At 49.5% G+C, this 14,268-nt stretch overlaps 1 long non-coding RNA gene across 2 annotated transcripts; it reads left to right on the plus strand.

Moving 5' to 3' along the window:
- The first annotated feature begins 395 nt into the window (after positions 1 to 395).
- Positions 396 to 13,028, plus strand: LOC134168117 (uncharacterized). 2 transcript variants are annotated; one of them, XR_009966427.1, is made up of 4 exons: positions 396 to 482; positions 3,588 to 3,701; positions 12,730 to 12,820; positions 12,911 to 13,028. It is a non-coding gene; the product is annotated as an uncharacterized LOC134168117 (long non-coding RNA). The 2 variants fall into 2 exon arrangements; XR_009966426.1 differs by lacking the exons at positions 12,730 to 12,820; positions 12,911 to 13,028 and adding an exon at positions 3,837 to 4,371.
- Positions 13,029 to 14,268: the final 1,240 nt, after the last annotated feature.

The raw sequence follows: 14,268 nt of genomic DNA on the forward strand, positions 1-14,268 counted from the left end.
ATTAAAAATAGGGATATTAATTTGGCAGATGGTGCAATTGGGCTTTTGGCAGGAGCCTGCACACTGTGCTGCGGAGCTGCAGACCTCTGTCTCCATGCCGGAGCACTGAGCGATGCTCTGGCTCCTCTCCAGGCACTGCCTTCCTCCAGCTCCTGCTCCCTCTTCCAGCTCTGGGTCCTGGGAGAGCTGTTTGGGGTGGAGGGAGCTCCTGTGGGTCCTTCCTGCAGCTGCAGCCAAGCAGCTTTGATTTCTGACAGTTCTGAGCCATCACCGAGGGGTGGAGAGCTCGTTTCTGCTTTAAGTGCAGCCAGGTTTGATGGCAGTGGGAGCAGTACATATGTAATGCATTACTTAAAAAGAGGGGTAGTTGAGCCTCAGTCCTGTTCATGTGGGGTTGCTGGGCTTGCTGCAGTGTGGGGACATCCTTCTTCAGAAGGCTCGGCAGGAGCTGAGTGTGATGGGGCTTGTTTCAGACCTGGCAGGTAAAGCATTTACAACCGAGGTGATTCTGCAGCTTCTTTTGGCTCTCTATGGTGTGCTTTTCCCACTGACCCCCTTTTTCTTCTTTTTGCTGGTGTTCTGGTTGCTCTCAGCCCTACCCAAGAGGAAGGTTCTGATCTGTCACTGTTTCACAAACACTAAAGAGTCAAATTTCCCCTAATTTCCCTCTGCTGGAACTTTGGCCCGATGCTGCAATCTTACCAAGGGCAAAATGATCCCTAATTAACACCCGCATCTCTGCTGCATCCCTTTAGTCCATCCGCAGCATCCCGATTTATAGCATGTCTCTCCCCGTGCTGTCTGACACTGACTTCAGACCAGCCCCAGCTCCTGGGGGCTGTAGCTCCTCCACCTCAGCAGGGCCCTGGGAATGGCAGGGAACAAAAGCAGAGTCGGGTCTCACGGTTCACTTTTCACAGGCACACAACGAATTTTGTTTCCTGTGTCTTTGGTGTTTTCTGCTGCTCTTTGAACTCCTTCCGGCTCCTCTGCCTTTGTTCCAACGTGATGCCCAGATCTGGGTGTGCTGCTTCAAACAGCAGCCTGAAGAGCACTGGGAAGAGCAGAATAATTACCTTGCTGGCTTGCAGCAGCCTGATGTTATTGACTTCTGTTCAATCGATCATCACCCTCCCTCCCAGACCACTCTCTGTTGTGGAGCTGTTTGGCCAGATATCTCCATACACCCTCTGTCCTTTTGTTTATTCCTTCCTATGTGTTAATCTCTTGCATGTGTCCTGCTGAATCCCTCTGTATTGATTGCAGGCCACTTCTTCAATTTATCAAGCTCCTATTGTATTTTATTTCTGTCCTGCAAATTATTTGCTCCCCTCCCATCCTGGGAAGATGCTCAGATTTGATTAGCATGCCCCTGCTCTGCTTTCCAAGTTGTTAATAAACCGATTGAATCCTATTGACCTCGCAGGGCACTCAGTGGGACCCCACTTAACATTGCTGCCCACTGGACTCTGTTGAGGTACATGCACATGTATTTTTAATCAGCAGCGTATCTTTGTTCTTGTAGCTCGTCTTTATTTACATGATGCAAAGAGCCAGATGATGTTTTGATGATAAAAAATGATGATCTGTGCAGCTCCAGCCACCTGCCCGAGGATCTGCCTCATGATAGATATAGTATCTGACACGATGGTCTCTGAGCCCTTGTCTGTTGAGGAGCTGCCAATATCAATGGGCACAAAAAACGTCTGAAGTTGAAATATCCTATTGCATTGTCAAACCTCCAAGGCCTTGGTTGTGCAGTGAGATTCCCCAGAGCTTTCCCACCCAGCAGCCCAGGGTCTTGGGTTTGTATAGATGATGGCTGTGTTCAGCAGCTCTCTGGTCCGCCTATGGAAATCACATCAGCAGCTTGTTCAGAGTCCCTGCCTTTCTGCTCGTGATGAATCAGTCTGCAGAGGCTGTGCAGAGCTGGTGGTGATGAGGCTGGTCCCTAGAGCCAAGGGATAACCCGAAGGGGCAAGTCCCTGGTGCTGGGCTGGATGGCAGCATCTCGCACCTCCTCCGGCAGTTCCAGGCCCTGGGTCATCTCACCTTGCAGCCAGATGCTCTGCCCCTCACAAAAGCTTATCTTTAGCAGCTTTTCCTCACTCTGCTGGGGATTGGAGTTGCCTGTAAGAAAAAGGAGAGGTGGCAGAGGAAAGAGAAATCGCACTGATTCAGTTACATGCTTCTGACTGCCAGAACCAGCTTGCATTTCACACGCCTGCTTGAGGTGACTGCTGCTTGCCAGTGCTGGGTGCTGCTCCATTTGCCATTGTGAGAGATGCTTTCTGGGAGCATCCTCTCCATTTTGGTCCTTGCTGACGCTGCAGATCCCTGGCTAGCAAACGTCAGCCTGTTCCCTGACCAATGATGGGAAAATATGTCCCCAGTCTTACTAGAAATGAATCCTACTGATCTTGTGGCCATTTTGGGGAAGTTGGAGCTAAATTGCTAAGGCAAGCTTTGCCCTGGATGGGGCTTGCCTGCCTGTCAACATCTTTAGTTTTGCATTGGGTACTCCCCCTGCATGATTCATTAAATGCCCTTTCCTTTTATCTGGGGTTAAATCAGAGAAGCTGATCTGTGATTATCCTCATTTCCCCTCATCCTCCTGTGAAACATTCTCCCTGAGGTCCTGGGTACCAGCCATGGGTCATCTCACCCCATGCTAGTCCCTCTGGCTCTGTCCTGCTCCTCTGTGGGCTATCAGCACATTAGTGCTCCTTCCTCTGCCTATGACAGCTCCTTTGCCTGATGTTATTGAATTACATAGCCTCTTAATTGTCTCCTTTTCCTTGAAGACTAAATCAAAGCAACCCTTTAGTTTGTTAGTCCCCTTGCTGTCTGTCAGAGCTGACTTTTTTGACTGAGCCTGTGTCAGGTGATGCTCCTCCTTCTCTCTCTCCCCATGATACTGAAGGAATTCACCCTCCAATGTTGGTTTTATGCCTTAAAGCTGCCTTTTGGGGGGCTCCCATGGTCCCCAGAGAGAACTGTTCCCAGTCGCATGGAGCCAAAGTAGAGGGAAGGAGTGGCCTGGCCTGTCCTGCATCCGTGGTGGACAACTGAGCTTCCAGAAGTGCTCAGTCTGAAGCAGAAAGTCTGGCTGAGAGTGACATGGCCAAAGTCTCTGTTGTGATGGGCAGAAACAGCTCTTTCCAGCCCAGAAATGCCCTCACTTCCATGCAGAGCTCCTCCTGGCTAGCACTGTCACCCCCATCTCCCTGTGTGCCTCAGCATCTCCTGGGTGTTGCACATAACCTTCTGTCCTCCTTTCTGCATAAGGAGCAACGGCCATGCCTGGCTCAGTGCTTAGGCTTGGGTTCAGAGCTAGGACAGGGACTCCTAGCCAGCTGGTGGAGGTGGCCATGTACCCACATGGGTGATTGTGCCCACGGGGCAGCCAAACATCAGGGTGCCAACAGTTTCTGCTGGCAAAATAATGAAGGCTCTTAATGCCAGTGGGGTCAAGATTTACGTAGTGAGGGCTAAATGCTACTTAAGATGCAAACAGTGTTGGTTTTAAATTGTGTAAGAGCAGTCTCTCCAAACAGTCTGATTTTCTCCTCTGGGACTCCCTACAGAATACAGCAGTGGTCCCACTTTGAATGAGGATGCAGGGATGCCCTGAATCCAGCAGCATCAGACCTCAACTGACAGGATCAGCCCTGAGCAACAGTGAGACCGGAGACATGAAGGTAAGAAACACAGCTCCTCTCTGATGCCCTGCTCAAGTAGCTTGGTCTTACTAACTGGAGGCCCCTGAAAGAGGGTCCCCTGCTTTACATCAATGCCAGTATCAGTCCTGGCCACCTCCTTTCTTCCCACCGCAGGCAGTTTGCACCATCCGCGCCCTCATCAGCTCTGGAGCCGCAGTACCCTCCTTAGAAAACATGCTCTACAGCAGAAATCTGTGTCTTAGCAAGAGCCTGGTGCCAGCTGCATGGGTGTGAACTTACCCTTCTCTCCCTGACAATGCATCATCCATCTGTGACACAGACCCCAGTTCCATAGGCTCTTCCTTTCCCTACCTTTGGCTATCTGAAATGAGTCAGTGCTACTTGAGTGTTCCCACAGGAAGCTGCAGGAACAGTCTTGTCTAAGAGTGCAGCTGCACTTGAGGAAGGCAGGATCCGGCCCACGGAGGCTGACATATGGTAAGGCAATATATGTTTCCCATATGCAGATCCAAAACGTCTTCCTACAAGGTGCAGTGTTACATTGATTGTATTACTGGATTATCAAATGATTAAAGCCATTAACAATCCACTCTTGAGCAATCAACGTAACAATGTTTAGTTGCCTTGCAGTAACAATTAAAAGATGAAGCAATTTGCAATAATTAGGTAGTAGCTGGAAAAAGTAGTCCTCATTAAGAGAAGTTAAAAAGACTTTCTTATGGTTGAGCTGAACCTAGCAGGCCCATTGTACTCCTCCTCGCCCTTGCTCCTTCCCCCTCCTGCATTTAGAGGGAACAATCTGTTCCATTTTAGCCTTTTATTCTGGAAAAGATCAAAGGGATGGATTTGCTATCGGGGGTGGTGGGAATTGTGGGACCACAGCACTGGGGTTGGGAGCTCCTTTTCATGGGGAAGCTGTCCTGTGTCAATGTCTGGTGGGGGTTCAGACAACAGAGTCTCAGCAGTTTCTCTAGCAGGGAAGGGCCTTGGGATCAAGCACTTGTTGAAGCACATCCCTGATTCTTCCCCTCCCTCAGCCCCTTGTAGAGGACATGCATTGCATCCAGGCTTGTGCTGTCTTGGCAGTGAGCAGGCATGGGTAAGGCTCAGCAGTAGACCTGGTTGCTGGAGCAGATGATGTTGTGTTCTTGTGGCACTGAAGAGGGGTTGGAACTGCTGCACCAGCTGCATGAGGATGGTGTGGCTACCACAGGTACTTGTAGATGGGCTTGCATAAGGACTCTGATACATGAGGAGAAAGTGCATCCTCAAGGCTCAAAGAAAGAGAATAAGGGTCTAATACTTATTTTCTTCATGCTTATTTAGCTGAACCCAACCTTTTTGAGGTAATGAGTCGAGATTTTGGAATACTTTATGCTCATTGTACCACTGTCCTCATCTTGCATCACTGTGCTGGTGACCAGTGGCGTTTGATTTAAAGGAAAGCTGGTCTATATATACATATTATTAACAGGCTTTGCTGAGTGTCAGTGGCTCAGAAGATGCTCTGTCCCCCTGCAGCAAAAAAGTAGACCTGTCCCTCTTCTGAGTCCAGCCTCCAGGCACATACTTGATTGAGGATTCCTTTATGTTTAGTTTTGAGGATGAGGGATGTGCTTCTGCCATGGTTTAAACTCTGTTGGCAAGTCAGCCATGCAGTCTACTCTCTACTCCCCCCCCTTCTTCCCCTCCTCCCTGCTCCCGAAGGGATGGGGAGGAGAATCAAAAGAATGCAACTCCCAAAGGGACTGCAGGAAACCTGGAGAGGGGCTTGGGACAAGGGATGTAGGGACAGGCCAAGGGGAATGGCTTTAACCTGCCAGAGGGGAGACTGAGATGAGCTCTTAGGCAGAAGCTCTTCCCTGTGAGGGTGCTGAGGCGCTGGCACAGGGTGCCCAGAGAAGCTGTGGCTGCCCCATCCCTGGCAGTGTTCAAGGGCAGGTTGGACACAGGGGCTTGGAGCAAGCTGCTCTAGTGGAAGGTGTCCCTGCCCGTGGCAGGGGTTGGAGCTGGAGGAGCTTTGAGGTCCCTTCCAACCCAACCGGTGCAGGTTTTGTGAATGTACGAATGGGCTCCTGGACCCACCCTGCTCAGTGCTGTACTGTGCCCTGTGGTTTCCTAGCCTGAGTCTTCGCTTTATTGAGTCAGTCTAGTGAAAGAGCCCCCTGAAGCTTTATATAGTCAGCAGTTATACTAGTTGTATAACTACAGGGGTTGGAGCTGGAGGGGCTTTGAGGTCGTCTTTAAGGTGCAGAGGAGAAGCTGAGCAGCCAGGCTGCTCCTGCGCTCCCCTGCCTTGCAGAACAGCACGGGCAGAGCCTCTGACATTGAACTGGGACCTTTGGCTTTTGTGTCTGGAGCCAAACCCTTCATGTCCCTGAAGGCAACCCCCGGCCCAGGTGTGGAGACAGCGACTGTGAGACTGCAGAGACAGCACACGGCAGCTTTTATTGATGAGAAATGATGCCATTTAGATCAGAAATGTTTATTCAGAGCAGCTTCCAGTGTGTGAAGGGGCCTCCGAGGGTGCCAGAGAGGGATCCTTCATCAGGGACTGCAGCGATAGGACAAGGAGTGATGGGTTTGCACTGGAGCACGAGAAGTTCAGTTGAGGAACGAGGCAGATTCTTCCCTGTGAGGGTGCTGAGGTGCTGGCACAGGGTGTCCAGGGAAGTGGTAAATGCTGCATCCTTGGCAGTGTTCAAGTCCTGGTGAGACAGAGCCTTGGGAGCCATGGTCTGGTTGCAGTGTCATTGTCCATAGCAGGGAGCTTGGAGCTAGAAGCTCTTAAAATCCTTTCCAACCCTAACTATCCTACAACTAAACTAAACTAAACTACAACTATCCTATAATTCTATGATTCTAAGAGAAGTTAATTCTAGAGAAGAACAAACAACAGAGCTGCTTACCCCTATCCTAACCTATAACCTATTGAAACCCCAACAACAGTAACTTACTCCTATCCTAACCTATAACCTATTGAAACCCCAACAACAGTAACTTACTCCTACACTAACCTATACCCTATTGAAACCCCAACAACTGTAACTTACTCCTACACTAACCTATACCCTATCTCTACTCTATTGCTATTCCTATCTACCTACGCCTACGTTTTGGGGCAGAGGGGCCACTGGTGTCTGTTGGGGTGGGTGCAGCAGCCCTGAGCCTGGTGCGGGTGGAGCGGGTGGCTGCAGAGGGCTGGGTGTTGTGCTGCTCCTCTGCAGCTCCTGCACCAGGCTCAGCACCACGCTGGCGTCTCCTCTGCCTGGTGCCCTTGACGCTGGTGCCCGGCGGGGCTGCAGTGGCCGCTCTCAGCTGCTCCATGGCTCTTTCTGCCATCCTCTGGATCTTGCTGAGGTTGGGGTAATCCCGTTGGAAGTAGGGGTGGTAGAAGAAGAGCAGCTACAAAATGCAAAGGGGAGGAGTCAGTTGGCATCGGTGCAAGGAGGAGAGAGACAGAGATCCGGTAACTGGGCATCTGCATCGGAAAAGGCACCCGCGGGTGTTCAAAAGGACTTTCTGGGGCATTTTAAAGCTCAGCTGTTCTGGCTGAATGCAATGTGAGGGTAGAGTTTTGGTCAGTCAGAACCACCCTTGTGTTTCCAGCTGCTGGGAGCAGAGGAGTGTAGGGTCTTCAAAAGCCTAAAATCCAATGGAGAAACCCAGACAGGCCTTGTTTTAGAGCACCTGAGTGTGGCATGGGCCTGTTGGGAATAATGGTGGTGCTGCCGTGGATCTTGTCAGCATTGAGCAGCTGCCACAGGATGATTGAGGGTTCTTTTGTGTGCGGAGGAACCAACGTACCTGTCCCAGAGCAGGCCCTGCTGCTACTGCCCGCAGCTCCCTGATGGGCACAGATATCACCATGTCCTCCTCCATCCTATAAAACCCGTGGAGGTGGAGCCGGTCGAGGAACTCATTCATGCTCTCAGCCTGAAGGCCCCGACGTGCTCCCCTCTTCCCAAGCACTTCTCTTTCAAAGAGGTTATCTGCGATAACCACACAGCTCCCGTTGTTCCCCCACCAAATGGAGTGGAACTGGAAGCAGGTGACGAGCTTCCATAGGAAGAATGGGAAGGATTTGGGTGCAGAGGTCTCTGAAACACAAAATTGCATGGTCAGGGCCCAGGGTTCATCAGGCAAACCCTGAAGGGAGTTTTCTTTTGAGGGAGGTGCGGGGGCAGCAGCCCAAGGTGCTCCCGTGTCACCTCTTCGAGGCATGGCCGAAGCTGAGGATGCTTCTCCTGAAGACATCTCCAAAACCACTTGGTTCCTGCCCTTGGCTCCAGAAGTCCCCTGAGCAGCCAGACTGGGTCCTGCTGCTCAGCAGACTGAAGGGCTGTGGCCCCAGCGGCCCCTCAAGTCCTCCAGCATCACTGTGACATCAGTGTTCCATGAGGGTTCCATAAGGGTTCTATGCGTGATGCCCATCTCCTGGCAACAGGATGGGGAAGGCAGCAGAAGTTGCTAGAGAGCTGCATTGTCTTCTTGTTGTGGTTTAAACCCAGTCAGCCATAAATCACGCAGTTGCTCTCTCACTCCCCCCCGCCCTTTTCTTCCCCCTGCTCCTGGAGGGATGGAAAGGAGATTCGGAAGAATATAACTCCCATAGGTTGAGATAAGAACAGTTTAGTAACTAAGGTATAACACAAGTCACTACTGCTAGCACCAATAATAATAATGATAAAGGGAATAACAGGGGAAGAGAATACAATACTACCCGCCGACCGATACCCAGCCTGACCCCGCAGTGAACTCGCCCTTCCGGCTAACTCCCAGTTACATCCTGGCATGACGTGCTGTGCTATGGAATACCTCTTTGGTCAGTTTGGGTCAGGTGTCCTGTCTCTGCTTCCTCCCGGCTTCCCCTCCTCCCTGGCAGAGCATGAGGCTCACAAAGTCCTTGGTCAGAGTAAACATTTGAGCAGTAACTAAAAACATCGGTGTTATCAGTGCTGTTCCCATGCCGAAAGTGAAAACCACAGCGCTGCACCAGCTACTAGGAAGGAGAACAAATGAGTGCTACTGCTGAACCCGGGACAGCCTCGTAGCACAGGCTCTGTAAGAAACCTGGGTGTGCAAAGTGAGTGACCATTGTGGAAGGGTACTGAGGGCCTTTCAGTAACAGGTTTGTCAGATCCAAAGCTTGTGCAGGGATGGGTATGTTACTGCCCTGAAAAACAATCTCCTTGGTGGCAGTGTGATCATCCCGTCTGGGTGGTTGTGCTCCAGAATGGCAAACAGATTTTCTCCCTGAAGGTACAAGTGGAGATGCTCAGGTCAATAAGTAATTACAGGAATTGGGGTCTGGCTTGTTCCCTGGGATTCCCTCTCCTGCTCTGGTAGATAGAGCAGTGGCTAGGCTCTCCCCTGGCTGGTGCAGGCAGGGCTTTGATTTACAGCCAGCTGGTCTGTGGCCTCCAAACCCTACAGAGGCATGTGGGGCCCTGGAGGAATGCCATCGATCTCCATATGGAGTTTGTAACTATGCTGATGGTGCCCAAGAGCTCACAGGCAAAGTGGAAATAGGAAGTTCAGAGAACCAACCTGGTTCAGGGTGCACACAAATGGAGCTGCCACTTGCCTGCAACTCCTTGAAGCAGAAGAAGGCACCAAGTGGCTTCCACCACATTCTGAACCTATGTAGCACATAGAAATGAATGGAGAACTTGGGCTATATGATTCGCAGCACCATGTACAGACTTTAGAGAGAATATGGCAAGGGGGAAGGGCCTGGATTGCCACTGGTGATGCAGCACGAGTATGTCCTCCTCTCCTGTGTCCATATGGAGAACCATCTGGTGGCAGGATGCAGCCTGTGCCTTTGCGCTTCCCCGGAACACGCAGCTGCTTGGATGCGCATTGCCATTTGAGGCACAGAAATTAGAACTTATATCAGATCCTGTAAAGTTGTCATGAACGACATGAACTGATAGGAGACGATGTTCTTTAGCAAACTACTGCTGTCACGAATAGAAAATGAGAATGGATTGAGCTACATTAGGGCTGTGAGAGTAAATCATCTGCAGCTTCTGGAATGTTTAGAAATATGAGGATACCCTGAATGCATCCTTTGCTGATGGGATGAGTGGAGTGAAAAAGGCATTTAAGTAGTGGATAGACAGGAAGGATGTGGTCACTATGATTAGAGAATAAGAACAGCATTTAAAATAATGATCACAAATAGCTAGGCAGCAGGATTTAGGTTCTTTAAATCCAGGTAATGCTCTTGTGCATATCGCCCATAGCTCTTTTGACCTTCAGTCTCCCAGCTGGAACAGGGCTGACACCAAACAAGGGCTGTTGCACATTGAGTGCTGGGTGTGATAGATGTAGATCAGACAGATTTTTTCCTATGTTCAATGAAAGATGAACGTGGATTGCAATGCAGGTGTAGCAACGAGGACCCAACTCCATACATCACTGTCACTAATCGACATTACAGGGTGCTGCATGGATACAGCATCCATTTTGTGCCCAAAGCTCGTGCAAACCAAGCATTCCCAACAGGAATCAAAGCTGGGGTCTCCAGCACATGTTGCTGGATGGGACTGTCAGGTCAGTGTGGTTACACCAGGTCTCAGGGAAGTAGCATGGCTGTTGTTGGGGTCTGTGGTGCTCCTTGATTGAGGTGACCATGGGGATGTGTGTGCGATGAGGATGCTGACACTGGGTCTTACGGCACAACTCAGCATGCAGCATCAACTGCCTTGTGATGATGGCTGGTGGGTTGAAACCTAAGTGCAAGGCTGCTGCTTAACACATGGCATCAGAATGAGCCTGTTAGTGCTATATCCACAGCACGTGGAAGGCAATGGGAGGACTTGCACTGATGGTGCTTTGACTTGGGCTCAGCAGAGGTGCTGTAGGAGTTGGGGGCAAATGCTGGTGTTGTACTAGTGTTAGTCTTGTCTGTGTTTATGCTGCTGGCTTGGCATTCAGACTGCTTCCCAGAGTAATGGCCTCTGCCCAAATAATTTATTCCCAATTCCAACAGTGTGCGTGCATCTTTGCCTTTTATTCACAAATAAAAGTTATGTGGGATGCTGCCTTACAAGAACAAGAATATATTTAGTGATTCAGGTGGTGTTATAAAGCATGAAAATGAAGCTCATGTTGTCAGTCAGTGGAATGCTGAGACATATTTATATCTTTGGTCATAATTTCCTTGCTTTAAAATACCTGGTTCTGGGTGGGAAGTTGCAAAGGAAAAGCAATAGTGCTTAAAGAAGAAATGGAATAGAGATGCTTTAATAAGAAATGGAATAGAGATGCTGCATGTGTGTGTATATGTATGTATATATATCGTAATGTCTATTTATCTGTCTATACTAGCTTTTTAACCAAATATACTGTCTATGCAAGACAGAACCTTGTACTTTGCTGAGTTTGTTCAGGATTTTCAAAGCCTCAGCATGTCATACGAGTCCTGCATCGACAATGCATATTAACGATGAGGTTTTTTGTTCTACTGGGGCCAGACACCCTCTTATACTGGGCAACATAGTTCTGCCTCCAGCAGCTTGCAGCGCTGCTGAGAATTAATAGAAATAGGTTATTCCCATTTTGGAAATGAGGATAAATGATATATTTGGTACTACCCAAATCTGCAAGCAAGTAGAAAACTGAGGCTCTGTCAGTGAGTCCCCTCCAAGCACTTCAGATATGAGCCTGTCCCACCTTTTGTCTGTATCTAAGGTTTCCAAGTGTTTTTAAGTCATGAGCACAGTTTGGCACAATTCTATGGTGCCTTTATGCCAATCTTGACAGCAGTAATTGTATCATTGCTTGCAAAATCACTGATAGGAAAGATTATCCAGGTCCTTGTTCTGATTGCTGCTACAGTTTGATGTCCTGGAATGCCTTTCAGACTGCTGTCTAAGCCCCTGCGTAGCAGGGGCTATACTCAGCTAGACACAAAGTGCTCCATGCAGGTCCTACCATACCATCATAAAGACCACCATATTCTTGGCTTCATCCCTGCATGGGTTCCCATGTGCAACAAACACAAGAGGAAAGCTAAGCCCAGGGATTCACAGTAAAGGATGCTGACTGCCATGACCAGCTCCCATGTGCTGTTTGGCCACGGCTATTGGGGAACAAAGTGGTTTGGGTGCATGAAGCAGACTGAGTGCTGCCACGCTCTGGTTTATGCTAGCGCCACTTGACCTTCTCCCCAGGAGAAGCAAAAAGCATGCCTGCCCTCTCAGCAAAGGATCCTGGTTCATGACATCCTCCAGCCGTGATAAGCTTCCTTGGCTGGTGGCTTGGCATTAGTGGCCATTAGGGCTGGTGTTGGCACAATGATGGGTGGCCAGGGGCTGGTGAAAGACTAGTCAGCTCATGACTACTCAGTCATATTCACATGGACTAATGTGAATGTGACCAAATGTGAATTCATATGGACTAATTCCTGGTTGCAATGGTGGCTGCTCAGCAGCACATAGAGAGCACAGAACGTGGGGAATTAATTAGCTGTGTACTTCTCCATAGGAGTTATTCTGCTGATGCCCTGGGCACTGCAGCGATAGCGCTTGCCTTCTCAAAGCATCAGGGTCAGCCCTGCCTTTCTGCTGCAGAGATGCTGGGGCAGGGCTTTGCCTCTGTTCCTGCATTTTCCTCTGCTGAGGAGGCAAAGGCATCTCCGGGGCTGTCCCCCTGGAGGCAGGGAACGCTGGGCTGGCTGCTTGTGAGGAGGCTCGACCTGCCTGAGAGCTCTCTGCATCCACAGCAGGAGGTTACTTCTCCCCTACTTGATCTTGTATTTTCATCTTGGCCTTGCCATGCAAATAAGCTGGGACCTGGTGGAGTCGGAGCAGGAGCTGGCCAGAGGCCCTTTGCGTATGCGGTTGTTTGATGTCTGCTCCCCCTGTGTTGATCTAAATGTAGCTGAGAACTTTCTGCACATCTGAAGTTTGTTTTCATGAACCTTACCCAAACTTCCCCTAAATGCTCCCTTGTCCCTGCAGCTCTTGTGGAAAGGTCGAGTTGTTCTCATCAATGTATTGATTATGCATTTCTCCTGCTATTGATCTGGTTCAAGACTGTCATGATGGGTGTCCTGGATACTAATCCCAAAATGCGTGTTCTGAGGCTGCAGGAAAAGAGGAAGCATCTCCTCAAAGTACTTTAAGGTTTGCTGTTTTTTTACATGACAGCCAATGATTTACCCCCATAGAACAACCCTGAAAGCTTGGGGAAATGATAATTCATTTGATTTCAAGGTTTTTTGATGTTGGGTTTTTAAGGGAATAACAAACCTGTGGTGACTGTGTGCGGCTTGAAAGAAGGAACTGTGTTTTCCCATTCCAGCTTTGTAAAAGAGTATCTCTTTTGTACCAAAACACAAGGAAAAACATAATCCTGGTTGAGACCTGTCCACATGTAATTTAGCAGAAGCCTTTCTGGTTGGGCCTCAGCAGCCCCTTCCAGCCAGGAGGAGCTGTAATTCTTACACCTGATGCAAGGCTGTGGCTTACTGGTAAATCTTCCTTTCTTTTATTATGGGACAAAGGACCCATGGTGGCTGATGTGTTTGGCTGAGTTATGTCCTGTGGTGCCATCATGGCTCTGCTGATAGTCAAGTTTCACTTTCTTATGCCATGTTCACTTCAATTGTCAGCTTCATTTGTGAATTCCTTTCAAGCTGCAGGATGTAATGCAGTAGTTGGCATCGTTCCCTGCACAAGTGCTGGAAAAGAGGCAACAGGGGATTGAAATATCCCCTCTGTAGGGGCTTCTTGCAATGCAGTGAACAAGAGCAGAGGAAAAGGAGTAAGCCTCAACCAAAGTCTGTAGCTGAATATTCTCCAAAGGCTTGGCACAGTGGTGGGAAGGAAACCCCTGGGCTGGGAGCAGGGCAGTCATCATTGGGAAGAGCGATGGAGAAGTTCACCTTCACCACAGGAAGCAGATGCTTTAGCAAGAACACATGGCTTGGTTATGTTTGAGCACAAGAGGATGGTTCCCAGTGGCACTCCTGGCAGATCTCTGTTGTGCCCTATAAAGCAGGGGCTGGTTCTGTGCTGTGCTTGCTCAGCACACAGCGATTCTGGAGGAGGAGGAGTGAAGTGGCCAAGGCAAAGCTGCTCCTGCAATGGAGCAGTTCAGGTGATGTGGACAATAGGCATGGTATGGGCTGTCTGACCATTCCACATGGGGAAGAAAAGGAAGCAGATGCCAACTGCCCGCAGGCCCAATTGCAAGTGTTCGTAGTTAAGGAGTCACCAAGAAGATGATGATTGGAGCAGTCTTTGCTGTTGCCAGCAGAAGAGTTTAATGTGCAAAGACCTTGTGCCATCCAAGACACGTGAGACTTTGCAGGTTGGAAGCAGAATCAACACCACAAGCTTGGAGAGGATGCTTGTCAATAGCTGCCTGTATTGAGGAGATGCCAGCTCCAGCCTGGCACAGCCCCTCGCTGCTACTGCGTGGGGTTTGCTCAGCATGCTTCCAGGCAGAGCAGTGCTGCAAAGGCAACATTGATCTGAAATTTAAATCCAGTGTAGTAACTTAAACATTTTGAAATGCCTCTGAATCAATGAAAATGATTGAAGGCAAAGCCCAGATGGCCACATAGCTG

The sequence above is a fragment of the Pezoporus occidentalis genome, unplaced genomic scaffold (genome assembly GCF_034315485.1).
Source record: "Pezoporus occidentalis ecotype Australia unplaced genomic scaffold, CSIRO_AGI_Poc_V1 ctg30, whole genome shotgun sequence".
NCBI lineage: Eukaryota > Metazoa > Chordata > Aves > Psittaciformes > Psittacidae > Pezoporus > Pezoporus occidentalis.